We start from the raw sequence: 14,085 nt of genomic DNA on the forward strand, positions 1-14,085 counted from the left end.
TAGAGGAGGAGGACGAGGACACGCGGCGGGGCGCGGCGGGCTGGAGCGAGCTGGGCTCTGAGCAAGGAGCGCCCGCAGCCCGGAGGAGGCAACCCGGCTCTCCTGCTTGCTCTCTGCTCCAGCCGCTGCTGAGGGCTCCTGACGGCGCGATGCCGCTGCGCTCCTCCTAGGCGGCTGCCGGCCGAGGCTTCCTGCTGCCGCTTGGCCCGCGCCGGCCCCCATTCCGCGGGCGAGAACCTCGCCTACCCGGGAGGACGCGCCCGGCCACCCGAGTCCGAGTGAGCGCGAAGTCCGAAGTCTACCCCAGCGCGGCCAACTTCCCCGCGAGCCCCTCTCCCCGCCGCAGCCTGCGCCAGCCCCGGGAGCTATGCGCCCCCAGTCGGGCGGCGCGCCCTCGGCCACCTCGCCACCCATGGGATCGACTGCCCTCGGCTGCCCCGCTCGGCGCGCATAGCGCTCGCGCGTGGCCCAGGAGAGGAGCGAACCACCAAGGCGTTTCGCTGACCCTGAGCGCACCAATCTGCTTGGGGCTCCTGCGGGGGCAGCGCGCGTACCCAGGGGTGAGTAGCCCGCATGGCGTGGCTCCCTGTAGCCCCAGCTAGCGCCTTGCTGGGAAGACAGGGAGATGCGAGAAAGTTGGGTCTCCTTGCACCTGGCAGTCGGAAAGCAACCCGATTGCCTTCTGGGCTCCCTCTGATTTCTTTCATTTCTAAGCTGAGGAGGGAGCCCCCTTCCCCTTCCCAAGGAGAAAGGGAATTCCTAGAGCAGGAAACTGACCGTCCCCATCCGCGTACCATTTGGGGCTTTTCAGCCACCCGCGCCTTAAGCAAGCACCCTGCCCAAGCGCTTGGAGATCTGCAGCCGCCTGGGCGCGCTCCGGGATCATGGGCAGTCGGAGCCCCTAGGGGAGGCTAAGCGCGCTTCATTAAAGAGCAGACTGCTGGAATATTAAGTGAGGGAGAGAGGGAAAGAAGCAGGAACGGGGATGAGCGAGCAAGAGAGAGGGAGGGTGGAGTGTGTGTCAGCAAAGGTAGCCCGAGGAGAAAGCGCTAGTAAAATTTAACTGTCGCTGACAGAATTGGCACCGGGATTCCTAGCACCGCGGTGTGGGTTTGGGGGCGCACAAACCCAACAGGTGGCTTGCACGGGCTGCCTGGTGCTGGGCTCTGGGCTCTGGAGAAGGAAAGCACTCCCACCCCAGGGCTCTGCCGCTTCCAGGGGCACATGTGAACATGGTTAAGAAAATGCACTCTCTGCTCTCAGGCCCCTTTGGGATGACTGTGTGAGGCATCCAAATGCCTCCCTTCGGAAAACAGCGACCTCATTGTGTGCCTGATTGAGGCTTCAACTTGCAGGCAACTAAGGGATCATTCAGCTGGGAGAGGAGGACTTGTCTCCTGTGGAGACTTGAGCCAGAGCCTGGCCTTCCCAGTCCCTGGGTATTCCCGCTCCCGCTGCTGGGCAGGGAGCCAAATCTCAGAGTTTTCTCTGTCCTCCACAGCAGGGCCGGGTACGGGGTGCCGGAATGCCAGGCGTCTGGCCAGAGCTTATTATCCCTACCTGCCTCCTAGGCTGGCATCCTGAGCCCCGGACTTAAGGACCGGAGCGGGCGTACAGGAGTTATGTGCCGATGCATGCATGTGGAGGGCAGTAAGGTGTGAGAGCTGGATGGAAGAAACTACCCAACAAAAATGGCGCACCTGCTGGGCAAGACTGGAATTGGGAGAGGGTGGGGCTGCATCTGGAAAAGTTTGTTTATCAGGTGTGTCAAGTGCAAATGGTTCTGGGCACGAAAGGCTGTGAGCACTCCAAAGTAACTTCCTGCGTCTGCTGCATGACTTCTGTATTCCTCAGTTTGCCCATTGTAGGCGGGAGACAGTTATTGCTGTTCGCGGGAGAAGTTCTGCAATGTCTGTAAAGGAAACACTTGGAGGTGGATGCCGGGCTGGGAGATAGATGAGCAGCTGGCCGTGTGTGTGTGTGTGTGTGTGTGTGTGTGTGAGGGGGGAGGCAGGGGGGTTGTCTGGAGCCAGTGTGAATACTAGGCCCTCAGTACTTACTTAGCTTTTGTGTTTTATGGGGGTTGCTTGGCTATGAGAAGAATGATAGAGATTTTTGAGATGCTAAAGTTTCCCCAACAGCACAGGGCAGTGCCACCACCCCACTGCCTGCCCACCGGGCAGTGGGAGGTTTGTTCCCTGGACACAAAGTGACCTGTACTGTCAGCGCTGGGCACAGCGGGGCTTCCCCTCTCCAGGCAGCACTGGGTGCGAGAGCCATTTCGTTGTGCTTGCTCTACTCTGTAATGCTGCAAAGTTCATCCAGCCCCAGTTTAGTTTCCCTCCCAAAGTGCTGAAGGCGCTACTCACTGCTTGCCTCTGGCAGCAGAGCAGGGAGAATGAGTAGAGTGAGCCCTTGACTTGCAGCACACACTGGCTGATTTAACGTGGAGCATGTGCCTCGCCAGACACCTGCTTCTCGGAGGCTTCATGTGGGTGGGGGAGCCAGGGGCTGGGGTGCCAAGAGGACCAGAGGGCAGTGAGATATTGTTGTGTGGCAAAGAGACAGATGGTGACAGCGATAGAAGGACAGGGCAAGAGAAAGGAGTAAAATCAGAGAGAGGAGGAGAGCAGAGAGAAACAAGAAAGCTGTATGGTAGGGATGGCAAAGAACAAGAAGGGAAGAGTGGGAGAGAGGAGTGGAAAGGAAAGCAATGGAGAGGAATGTGAAGACAGAAGAGTGTGAGGGAAGAGAGCAAATACGAGAAAAAGACTGGGCTGGAGAAGTCAGGTGGGGAGGAGGAACAGAGGCCAGACAGCCAGGAGGCCCATGCTTTTTGTATTTAATTTTTATAAACCACACTGCCTTTCTACGGAAGTCTACATAATCCAGCTCCTTAAGTAGCCAGCCCTTGGTTAGTGCTTGTTTCCCTGGGGAGTCATGAATTATGCAGAAATTGGACACCCGCTTGGAGCCCAGCTGCGCTGGAGACAACAAGAGTATAAGAAGTGGAGATGCTTGGCAAATGCACAGATGCACAAATGTTTCTGCCTTCATTGCTTTTTTGTCCCCTACATAAATACAGGACTGGAGAATCCAGAGGGTTGCTTCACTCACTGTTTTGCTACCGATTCTCTTGCCCCTATTTCTGGAAGAGGCTCCTGGGTAGCTCCTGAGAAAGGCAAATGACTGGACCCCACTCCCAGGAGTCTGATCCAATAGGAACATGAATGTGCTACTTTAATGAGTGTGCCAGCAGATTCTAAACAGGTCATCCCTGAACCACTCTTTAATGAACACTCTGTGTATGGTGTAGCACCCTTCTCTAATTCGTTCTGTATTTCCTTCTGAGAGAGGCAGTTTAACACCTTCCTCTCCTCCCTTGCTTTCCAGAAAAGGTCATTTCTTGTGATTTTCTCTTGATGAAAGGACAAGTCCAAGGAAGTTGCTCAGCTAGGGTGACTTTTCCATGAACCTCATTAATCACAGTAGCTCCAGGGGAAGGCAGAGAGCTCCTCTGGTTGACCTTGTCATGAGTGTTCACAACTAACTGATACTGAGCACTCAGCAGGGCATTGTCCTGGGCATTCTTTGCACGTTATCTGCCCATTTGATTAAAAAAATGACATAGGTACCCTTATCATTTGTACTTTATCGTTGAGGGAACCAAGACTTTAGAGAAATTACATGACTTGTCCCAGTGATACATATTAGCTGTCCATTGTGCACAGCAATAAAGCAGCAGTGCTGAAATTTGAGCTCAACTTTGGTTGACTGCAGAGTCAAACTCCTAATGAGTACCCTGCTAACTCCTAATCCTAACACACTTGGGCCAACAGGCCCATGGAAAGCTTCCCAAGCCCTCTCCTGCCCCATTCTGCCACTTGAAGAGAATAAGTGGTTGAAGAAACTGAACCCCGAATTATCAGAGATTCTACACCCACTGCATGCCAGAGCTGGGGTCACACCCTGGTCTCTGGAATCGTTGTTCAACCTTTTTCCCCCCTGCAATAGTTAATTGTATCTGGCAGGTTGACAAGGTCACATGAGTATCTTATTCAAAATAAAATTCCTGCTCCCCCCTTGAGACTTAATGGATCAAAACTTAGGAGGCAGAGAGTCCAGTAGTCTGTTTTTAGTGCATGCCTCAAGCCCACATCAGCATATCTTTTGTCCTCATTATTTCATGCCTACTGGATTCTGAAACAGTAGATCCCTTCAAGGGGAGAACGCCAAGCCCTCCCTACCCCCAGCAAAATAAACACACAAGAAAGTTGTAGACTTTCTGTATGTTGCAGCCCATACTGCTGTACTTCGGGTAAGGAAACAAGCTGGTCAACCTCAAGACAACTTGGGAAGCTCTTGGAAAAGCGTAACAATCACATTGATGTTTGTTCTGCCTCCTTTTTTTTTTTTTTTTTTTTCCTGAGCCAGGTCAGAAAATACTTAAGGAAAATGCAAACGTTCCTCCAGTGCATAGGTGTTGGTATTTATACTAATACTTGACACAAAATGACACCGTGAGCCAAGCCAGTGTACCCGTGTCAAACATATCAAGCTCAGTCTCCAAATTTAGTGTACCTGGCTCTATTGTTAGAGAGACCCCTCCCCTCTCCTTCATTACCATGCTTTTGACTCCCTCAGAATAGATCAGTGCCTCATTCTGCAGGTACGAAGGAGCCATCACACACACTCTGTCTCTTTCTGGCCCACTTAAATTGTTTCTCGGTGACCTCAACATCTTTTCCCATCTATTTCATTGAAAAGTGGCCAAAGGTGCCAGACATCTTGTCCAGCAAACTGTTTTGTCATCTTTCCTTTTCCAGATCCAAATTTATCTTTTGAATCTGTTGCTTTTAACCCTGACCTCTTATTCAAGGATGGTAATTGAGTATTAGGTAGCTTTGATAAGCAACTGTGGGATCCATATATTTTAAATAACCACAGTGATTTGTTAATAGAATGCAAAGCAAGGAATAACTTACATTTACAATGTCTGCATTTTTAATATGCTGGATTTTTTTTCTATTTCAGTATTGCAAACCTGTTTTGTGGCTTGACTGGCAGTAGGGATTAGAAGGTGAAAAAAATAGTATTGGAGACTTGGGTACTCAGTATAGGCAGTAGGGGGTCAGAGTCTACCTCCAATTTCCTTGCTGTTATAACTTTGGGCTGGTTACTTCACTTTCCTAAATATCTGTTACTTTTTCTTAAAGATGAAGATAATTATAAGTTGCCCACGTTTGTTACAAGGATATATCTTTTTAAAATTTATTTGACAGAGTTATAGACAGTGAGAGGGAGACAGAGAGAAAGGTCTTCCTTCCATTGGTTCACTCCCCAAATGGCCTCTATGGCTGGCACTGCGCTGATCCAAAGCCAGGAGCTGGGTGCTTCTTCCTGGTCTCCCATGCGGGTACAGGGACCCAAGCACTTGGGCCATCCTCCACTGCCCTCCTGGGCCACAGCAGAGAGCTGGCCTGGAAGAGGAGCAAGCAGGACTAGAACCTGGTGCCTATATGGGATGCTGGTGCCACAGGCGGAGGATTAGCCAAGTGAGCCACGGTGCTGGCCCCAACACAGATATATCCTGATGAGTCTTTAAAGTACAATGTCTGGCATGCCTATTAGCCAGGGTTGTTACTATTCTTGGTTAAATATTTTCCATGTGCCAGGTTCCATGTAAGCATGGCTAAAATAGACATAAGCAGGTTAAGCAACTTGCCTGGGTCACACAGAACTTATAACTGAGAACCCAGGTCTATTCTTTTAGATTTCCTTAGTCTCACCTTTATTCCTAAGTTGGTGTGAGCCACAGTTCCTCTGTTGCACTTTAAGGCAGACTATTGTGTATAAAACACATTCTGGTTTGCATTTTAATTAAGTCCATTGCATAGAATGTCAAATAGAACAGTGAGGCTCTTTTGAACTTTGGGAGATAATTTTTGGGCAATGAAATTGTTACGGGGTGGGGTGTTCCCAGCTAGATTAATCCCAGATTCTTGTCTCAGCCTGAGAGAAGAATTCAAAGCAGAGACATAGACTGCAAGAATGGGAGTGGGATTTATTTGAAGAGATTAAAGAGATAGTACACACTCGGAAGTGAGTGCAGGCAACCTCACGAGGTAGAATCTCTCCCAACCTAGTTTGGTTGCTCCCTTTATCAGGTAGGGGGTGATGCTCTAATTGGATATACAGCTGAGGTGGAGTTTTGGGTGCGGTTTGGTGGACATGGTGACCTCTGGGCAGGTTTCATGGCGTCTCCCGCTAGAGTTTGGTATACTTTATGCACAATGCAGGAGGCTCAGGTACATCATAGGGAAGTGGGTGTGCTGAATTTGCATCGAATATTCAGCAGTGCAGGGCTGCAGCAAGACACTATCTGGCAGCCTCTTAGCTCCTTTGTGCACTACTTAGCTCTCTGCCTAGTCCTTATCAAAATCACCTCCAAATATTTGCTTTTGCTTTTCCAGCTATGGAGAAGAGTTTTCATGCACTCATCCCCCACTGCTATTGCTTGGTTAACTTCCATTTGTTTTTAAGATCTCTCAGCATAGACATTGCTTCCTCGATTCCTCAAGGACCGGGTTAGATGTCTTTACAACATGCTCCTCTGCTTAAACTGTAGTGTACTTGTCCTTTTACTTCTCTGTATCTGTCACTCAATCATATGCAAGCTGCTTGAGAACGAGAAGCTGGTCTTAGATCAGCTCCATAGCACTCAGGACAATGTCTGACATATACAAAGCTCATTTATTGAATCCATTTTTTTGAATGATTAATTGAAATTTTGAGCTAAATCTCTGTGGCTCAGGAAAAGTGGCTGTTGTCCTTTAATGCTAGAAAAAAAAAAATCCAAACTGTGGAATTGAAAGCCATGAGGTATAACATGTCCCCGGAGGCGCCAGGTCTTCATATATAAGAAGAGTGTAATGGTATCAGTAGTTGTTGATTAACTACATTGCTCGCTCTGGGCAAGTTCCATTTTGATGTTGCTTAAGATGTAATTAGAAGGGACATTCTGATTTATAAGTTAATGTGATTTTATCTGTACATTTAATTAGTTGCTCAGAAAGACTTTTGTTTCTCAGCTCAAAAGTTTTAAAAATTAATAGGCTTGTGGAGTAAGGATCAAGGTTAGAGATAATATAGTTCTACCAACTTGAAGATGAGATGAGGAAACTGAGGCTCAGGGAAGGAGAGGGACTTACCTGAAGTCACCCAGCAAGGCAGTGCCAGAGTCACTGTGAGAGCCTGAGATTTCTGGCTGCCAGCCCAGGATTCTTAAGACACAGCAGAGAGTGATTAACACATTTGCGGTGAGCAACTTGTTTGCTTTGAAGGCTGTACACAATCTGTCTCCTGCAAAATTCCAAGGTAGAGCTCATGCTGAAAGGGACTGAGGCAGCCTGAAAGGATATGCTGATGGGATTTCCCAGGGTCACAGAAGTTCAAGAGAGAGCATCTTGCAGGTCCTATAAGAGCAAGTCCTTGTGGGTTTTTGGCATTTTTAGTCTACCTTTCAAACAAGGAAATGTGGCTGGACAGGGATCTTCCTTTGAGGTTCTTATGTGTGACATTTCAAGAGTTTGAGACATACGGATGTTCATTCCAAAGTCACTCGCTTAGCATCATTGACAAAGTAGAGGATGAGACTTTGGTTTCCCTTCTTCCCAACACTGTTTTAGGTGGGAAATGGTCAGTTTGGGATCCTTTTCTTTACCTCTGGGATGTTTTGGAATCTGGCTAAATGCATCAGCCAAAATACATTGTCAGATACAGAAATGTGTTCAGTGTACTAGGACATCGTTAACAGAGAGATCTTTATCACATGGTGTCAATATTATGTAGACAGTAAGATGCAGATCACTGGTGCGATATATTGTGGATGATCCTTTGGCAACATTATAATCAGTGCTGACAAGGCAGCAGAAATTTCTCAACATAGTACCTTCCTCACATCCCAAAATATTTGCCAAAACAACTCAAAATAAATGATACTGGTATTCTAAGGAGAGAAGGCACAGGTAATGATTCTCTTTTTCTCTCAATCATAGCCAGTCTGAAATTACAGGACTTTTTTTTTTTAATTATTTGAAAATTAGAAACAGAGTGATAGAGACAGAGACAGGCAGAGCTGCATGCTTGTTCACTCCTCAAATGCCTGCAATAGCCAGGACCTGGCCAGGTCAAAGCCAAGAGCCTAGGATTCCATCAATGTCTTCCATATGTGTGTCTACTTCAACAAGATGCTCCAATATGGGATGAAGGCATCCTGTGTGGCGACTTTACCACCGTGCCAAATGCCTGCCCTTGGTGTTATTTCTGAGTTGATTTAAAGAGTGGATGCAGAAGAGGGGCATCTCTCTATGAGTTCTAACCACCAGAACAAATGCTCTTGTCTCTACCTTGTCTGGGTCTTTCCATTAAAGACTGATTCCTCTCAGCTTCAAATAATTTAGAATTTTCTGTGGTCCTGTGTTGAAATGCAAAATTTCCTGAGTAAGACCTCATGGCTGTCTCAACCTAATGCTTCACCATCCTTCTCCTCTTAAAGAGGCCTTTTGACTAGTGTTGAGGATAAATACCATGTGACACTGCTTTTGCTACCACTACCTGCTCCTACTTCTGGCAATGTTCCTATCACCATTTATTAAGTGCCTACTATGTGTCAACATGGTTTTAGTTCTCTGCATGCATTTTTCTCATTGCATCTACCCAGTAACCCAGTGTTGTAGTCATGGGTAGAGGAATTAGGAAATTATCACAAATTGACAAAACTAGTAGAGGCAGGATTAAAAAGAATAGAAAAAAGCAGGCAAACAAGAGATAGTCTGAGCAGAAACACAAGAGAAGCATTGGAGAAGGGCAGGAAGAAAGATGATCTCTCTTTCCAATTTCCTATTTCCAAACAGCCACATCTCCAGGTGGAATCTTTAGAGTGCACAAAGGAAGTGAAGGCTTGAGAAGGTTAACTTGCACCCATTCTCAATGCTATAAAGGGAAGAGCATGGTTTTGATTCCAGACTTTTCCTATTTTCTGACTACACTGAGTAAAGCAGTCTTCAATTTACCTGTGAGGCTTTGAACTTGAAAGGAACTTAGAGGATATCTTCCCCTATGCCTGCCAAGTAACTGTGCCACACCTTGAGAAATCCATCTTACGTCATTATCTAGTACAAACCCATCACACAAAATTTCTGAAAAGTATCCTTACTATGGGTTATTTACTGGTATTTCCTACTCTATTATCTACAGCACACATGTACACAGACACTATGTATTCATGTACATAATTGAAATTGAAATTTTAAAAATAGTATCTATTCTTACTATAGCTGGTCAGGTCTATTTTGTTCCAATTTTAAAAATTCATGCTATGAATTAGAAAAAAAATTTAAATGCATGCTGCAGCCCACAAAATTGATTGTATGACTCTAATGGATTGAAGACCACAATCTGAAAATGTTACTTAGACTGATACTGTAGACTTTTTCAGGTGGGAAAAGAGGTTCTGAGAGGTGAGGCTGCATTTCTTTGTCCTAGAGGATTTAACAAACTTGTGGCAGAGCCCTTGTTAGAATCCAAGCTCCTGACACCCACTTGTACCTGCGAGTGAAATCGTCTTTGACTGTGGATCCTGGGACATTGCTTAGCTTCAGTCTGACAGCAGTTGTTGTTGATGGTTCATCATTTATACTTTTTTTTTTAAGATTTATTTATTTATTTGAAAGTCAGAATTACACAGAGGAGAGGAGAGGCAGAGAGAGAGAGAGAGAGAGAGAGAGATATGTCTTCATCTGCTGGTTCACTCCCCAATTGGCTACAACGGCAGGAGCTGCGCCAATCTGAAGCCAGGAGCCAGGAGCCAGGAGCTTCTTCCAGGTCTCCCACATGAGTGCAGGACTTGGGCCATCTTCCACTGCTTCCCCAGGCCATAGCAGAGAGCTGGATCAGCAGTGGAGCAGCAGGGACTAGAGCTGGCGCCCATAGGGGATGCCGACACTTCAAGCCAGGGCGTTAACCTGCCACGCCACAGTGCCGGCCCCCATTTCAGCCTTTTGACTTGGGCTTGACTTATGCTCCCCTCATGTTAAATTTTATTTATTTATTTATTTATTTATTTATTTATTTATTTTTGGTGAGATTTAAGTGACAGAGGTAACTGGTGGTATATGGGTTTGGTGGTGAATGTGGTTGAAAAGGACTGTGAAGGGGGAGGGACAGGGCCTGCATAGTCTTTGTGGGCCGCTACAGAGTTTTTGATCAAATAATCAGGGAATAGATCCTGGAGGATGGAAGAACATTAATCCCAGCTTGTGTGTTTTATCCCTGCACTTGCCTCTTTGTCTGGGCTACTTCCCCTTCCAAACCTAGAGGGTGTCACTCTTATGTTCAAAGGGACCAAACAGAGATCCTAGGTTTGACAATACTTGGTCTATAAAGAATCCTTTCTGCAAACACTAATGATTTTTGGGACTGTGGGTAGAACTTTTGTGAAATGATAACTTTTCTAACATGACTGTATGATAAAAAGTCAAATATTATCCGCTAATAGAAAGTCAATATTCTCCCATTCCTGATCCCAAGTGCCCAATTCCCCCTTTCCTGATACTGTCCTGGTGCCAGAGTCCTCTGTGCCCTCTCAAAGATAAATGTGGGCAGGAAAGCATGTTCTTCCTCTTTCGCATGGATGATGGCATCCAATAGGTCTTGTTTTGCAACTTAAGTCCATTTTCACTGCTTTTCCCAGACCATTAGCAGGGAGCTGGATCAGAAGCAGTGGGGACTGAAACCAGCATCTATATAGGATGCTGGCATGACAGGTCATTGCTTTACCTACTGCACCAAAATGCCAACCGCATTATTTTTTTCTGAGCTGCATTATATGCCACTGTGTGGATGCACCAGGGTTTAGTTAGCTGCAGTAAAGTATAATGGTTAAGAATCCAGATTCTGATGCTAGCTGGCCTTTATGAATGAGGGATTTTGTGTGCATGTCTGGGGTGTGTATGTATCTGGGTGATGGTTATTAGAAAATGTGGGGAGAAGAAACATCTCAGTCAATTAAGAATGATTTATACCTCATTTGTGCACATTTTCAAGTATTTTGTTTTTACTATTGTTGGAATTTTTTCCACTGCATGAAACCACCAGGAATGATTTATTGAAGACCTTTTATCTCTGGGATACTAGAAAGACAGGGAGGGAAGGAAGAGGGTGTTTCCTGCCTTTGAAGAACGTGGCCCCAGAGCCTGTGGACTATGGCAGAGTTGTGCGTAATGGAGACTTAAGCTGGCTGTTGCCCAGAAGGGATCTGCTAAAAGGTTGTTCCATGCAGACTGGAAAGCAAGGACAAAGGCCTTGATGGGGGTTGTGAGTTTCATATTTGAGAACCAACAAGAAAGCCAGTGGGGTTGGAAACAGAGGACTACAGGAGAGCAGGCTGATTCCTAGGGAAGAGTGTCCATCAGGCCAATGGACAGCCATGCATTCAAAATACAACAGTCCATGCAAACTGGCTCAGCTAGGGCTCTGGAGAAGGTTTAAAGAACGTTATATAATACTTTGTAAATTATAAGAGAATAGATCTTCCTTTCCAAAATTCTAGGTTATTCAGCCAAACTCTTTCACTTACCATTGCAGACAGTTTGAAAGGAGTTGAAAGCACCCCCAGTAAACCCATTTATTTAGTGAGGCAACACTTCCTTGAACAAAAGAGTCAATGACAAAGTGAACTCATCAGTTTGGTTGAAAATCACAGCAGTGATGGAAGAAGCCACTTCCTGAACAGTGGGCAGAAAACATGGTGAAATTTCTTATAGGAGCAAGTTTTAAATTATTAGCTGTGAATTTCTGAAGTGTGAAGGCAATTTTACATTTACTCAGTTACATAGATTTTTCTCATTTTAAAATCATCTGTGGCCGGCACTTTGGCATAGCAGGTAAAGCTGCCACCTGCAGCACTGGCATCCCGTATGGGTTCCAGTTGGAATCCCAGCTGCTCCACTTCTGATTCAGCTCTCTGCTATGGCCTGGGAAAACAGTGGAAGGCAGCCCAAGTGTTTGGACCCCTGCACCCTTTTAGGACACCTGGATGAAGCTCCTGGTTCCTGGATTCAGCCCGGCCCAGCCCCAGCCATTGCGGCCATTTGGGGATTGAACCAGTGGATGGAAGATATCTCTCTCTCTCGCTCTCGCTCTAACTCTGCCTTTCCAATAAATAAATAAATCCTTAAAAACAATGATTTCTTTTCATGGATATAGATGAAATGAAAAGAATTGAAACATTATGAGGGATTAATGCCATGCAGTGCTGCCCTCCCCACTCTGCCCTAAATGACTTTCTGGTGTAACACCCGCAGTGTCACCTCCCCTGGCTCCAACAGAGAAATGAGGGAGACTGGTGTCCCGTGCTTGAAATGCATGAATACATTTTAACTGAATTAAGTGATTTCACCAACAAAAGTAGCGAGATTTTATTTTTACACATCATAGTGAAGAGTGTTGCAGAAACATGTATCTAGGACCACTTGATTTTGAGAAAATATTTATATAGGACATTTTCTGTGCATTCATTTGTGTTGAGAAAGAAATAGCAATGCAAAATGTTATCAGTCTGGGTGGTTCTTTTTCAAATGCAAAAATCATTCAAACTGAAATCCTTTTTGTACTCAATTGGGTCTGCCAGCTTTAAAAGAGGGCAGTCTGGATAATATGATAAACTGGCCCGTGCGTGTTCAATCTTAGCTCATCAAGGCTGTGCCAAAACTGACATTTTCGTACAGTATGGCTTGATGCTCTGATTACAAATTGGTCTTGAGCAGCTAGAGTCTTTGTAATTTTATTCACTGAGGGATTTTGCTTGTATCATTAGGTCTGTTTTGGTTTGGGAAACTGGAAGAGGAAATATATATTTCTAGTGCCTCTCCCTTGTTTCAGAATGTGAAAGACGGGGAGATTTACCCCCAAACAAGTGTAATTTATTATATGCAAAATTAAGAATTTCATCTTCCTTCAAAGCAGGGATGATAACATTCCCCCTCCCACTTCCCTCTGGAATTTTTGCAGACACAAATTGTAGTTGTAAGATGGATATTTGGTACTTATATTTCTCATCATTGATTTTACTTATGATAAATAGATGCATTATTATGAAATGAGAAAAATCTGTAATTGTAATTTTTTTGTGTTTGTTTTCAAGAATCCTTTTTATGAGTCAGTTGTATGGACTTTTTCCACACCATGAAATTACCAATAACCATTTTTTGATCAAGGACCTTTTGTCCTTGGGTTCCTGGGAGAGGAGTAAACAAATAAAGACAAAGCTTTCTGTCCTGGGTGTAGCTCGAGGCTGTACTTAGTTAGAGCAGAGTGAGAGGGATAAATTGTGATAATTAAGACTTAAAGTGGATGCTAGAGACAGTGAGTCCACTAGGATTCAGACAGGGAAGTGTTTGAGACAGGAGAAAACCAAACTGTTTTCTTTGCACATTCACAGTAGAACACTTAACACAGAATACTTCACTTTGCTCATCTAAATATGTGTGTTTTTTGCCCCCACACACTAAGAAAGCAGTTCTCCAGCAGACACAGGCTGGGCATCCTGTAATTCAATGCTGAGACCAGCTGCCTGGAGATGGTGTCAGATTCCACAGGTCAAGCTCTGTCCTGCAAAACTGTCCCCTCCATGAGATGTCAATTACATGCTTCTGACCATATAAAAGTTGGGGTTCCTAGGACCCCTGCCTTGGGTTCAATGACTTTGCTAAAGAGGCACACAGAACTCAGAAAGACCCTGACTTACATTTCCTGATTAAAGGATACAGATGAACAATGGGATGAGAAATGCACAGAGCAAGGGGTGGAGTGTTGAGGGATGGAGTTGAGGCCAGGAGCTGCCCTGTCCTCTCTGGAAGTGCCTCCCTCTAGGCACTCAGTGAACCTAGAATTTAGAAGCTCTCTCAGTCCATTCCTTTTGCATTTGTGTGTAGGGATTCTGTCAGTGGCCATTGTTGATCAACTCAACTTTGAGTTGCTGTCCCCTCCTTGGACATGGAGGGTATGGGGCCAAAGTTCCCGCCC

General features: G+C 45.8%; 1 protein-coding gene across 2 annotated transcripts in view; it reads left to right on the forward strand.

The window, feature by feature from the left end:
• The first annotated feature begins 227 nt into the window (after window positions 1-227).
• Window positions 228-14,085, forward strand: part of SGCD (sarcoglycan delta) — a 1,063,424-nt gene continuing 1,049,566 nt past the window's right edge. Inside the window, exon 1 of one of the 2 annotated variants that reach the window (XM_051844413.2) lies at window positions 228-560. The gene's annotated coding sequence lies outside the window, so the exon portion shown is untranslated. The remainder of the gene's footprint in view (window positions 561-14,085) is intronic. The other variant, XM_051844412.2, reaches the window with a different exon arrangement.

The sequence above is a fragment of the Oryctolagus cuniculus genome, chromosome 6, assembly GCF_964237555.1.
Source record: "Oryctolagus cuniculus chromosome 6, mOryCun1.1, whole genome shotgun sequence".
NCBI lineage: Eukaryota > Metazoa > Chordata > Mammalia > Lagomorpha > Leporidae > Oryctolagus > Oryctolagus cuniculus.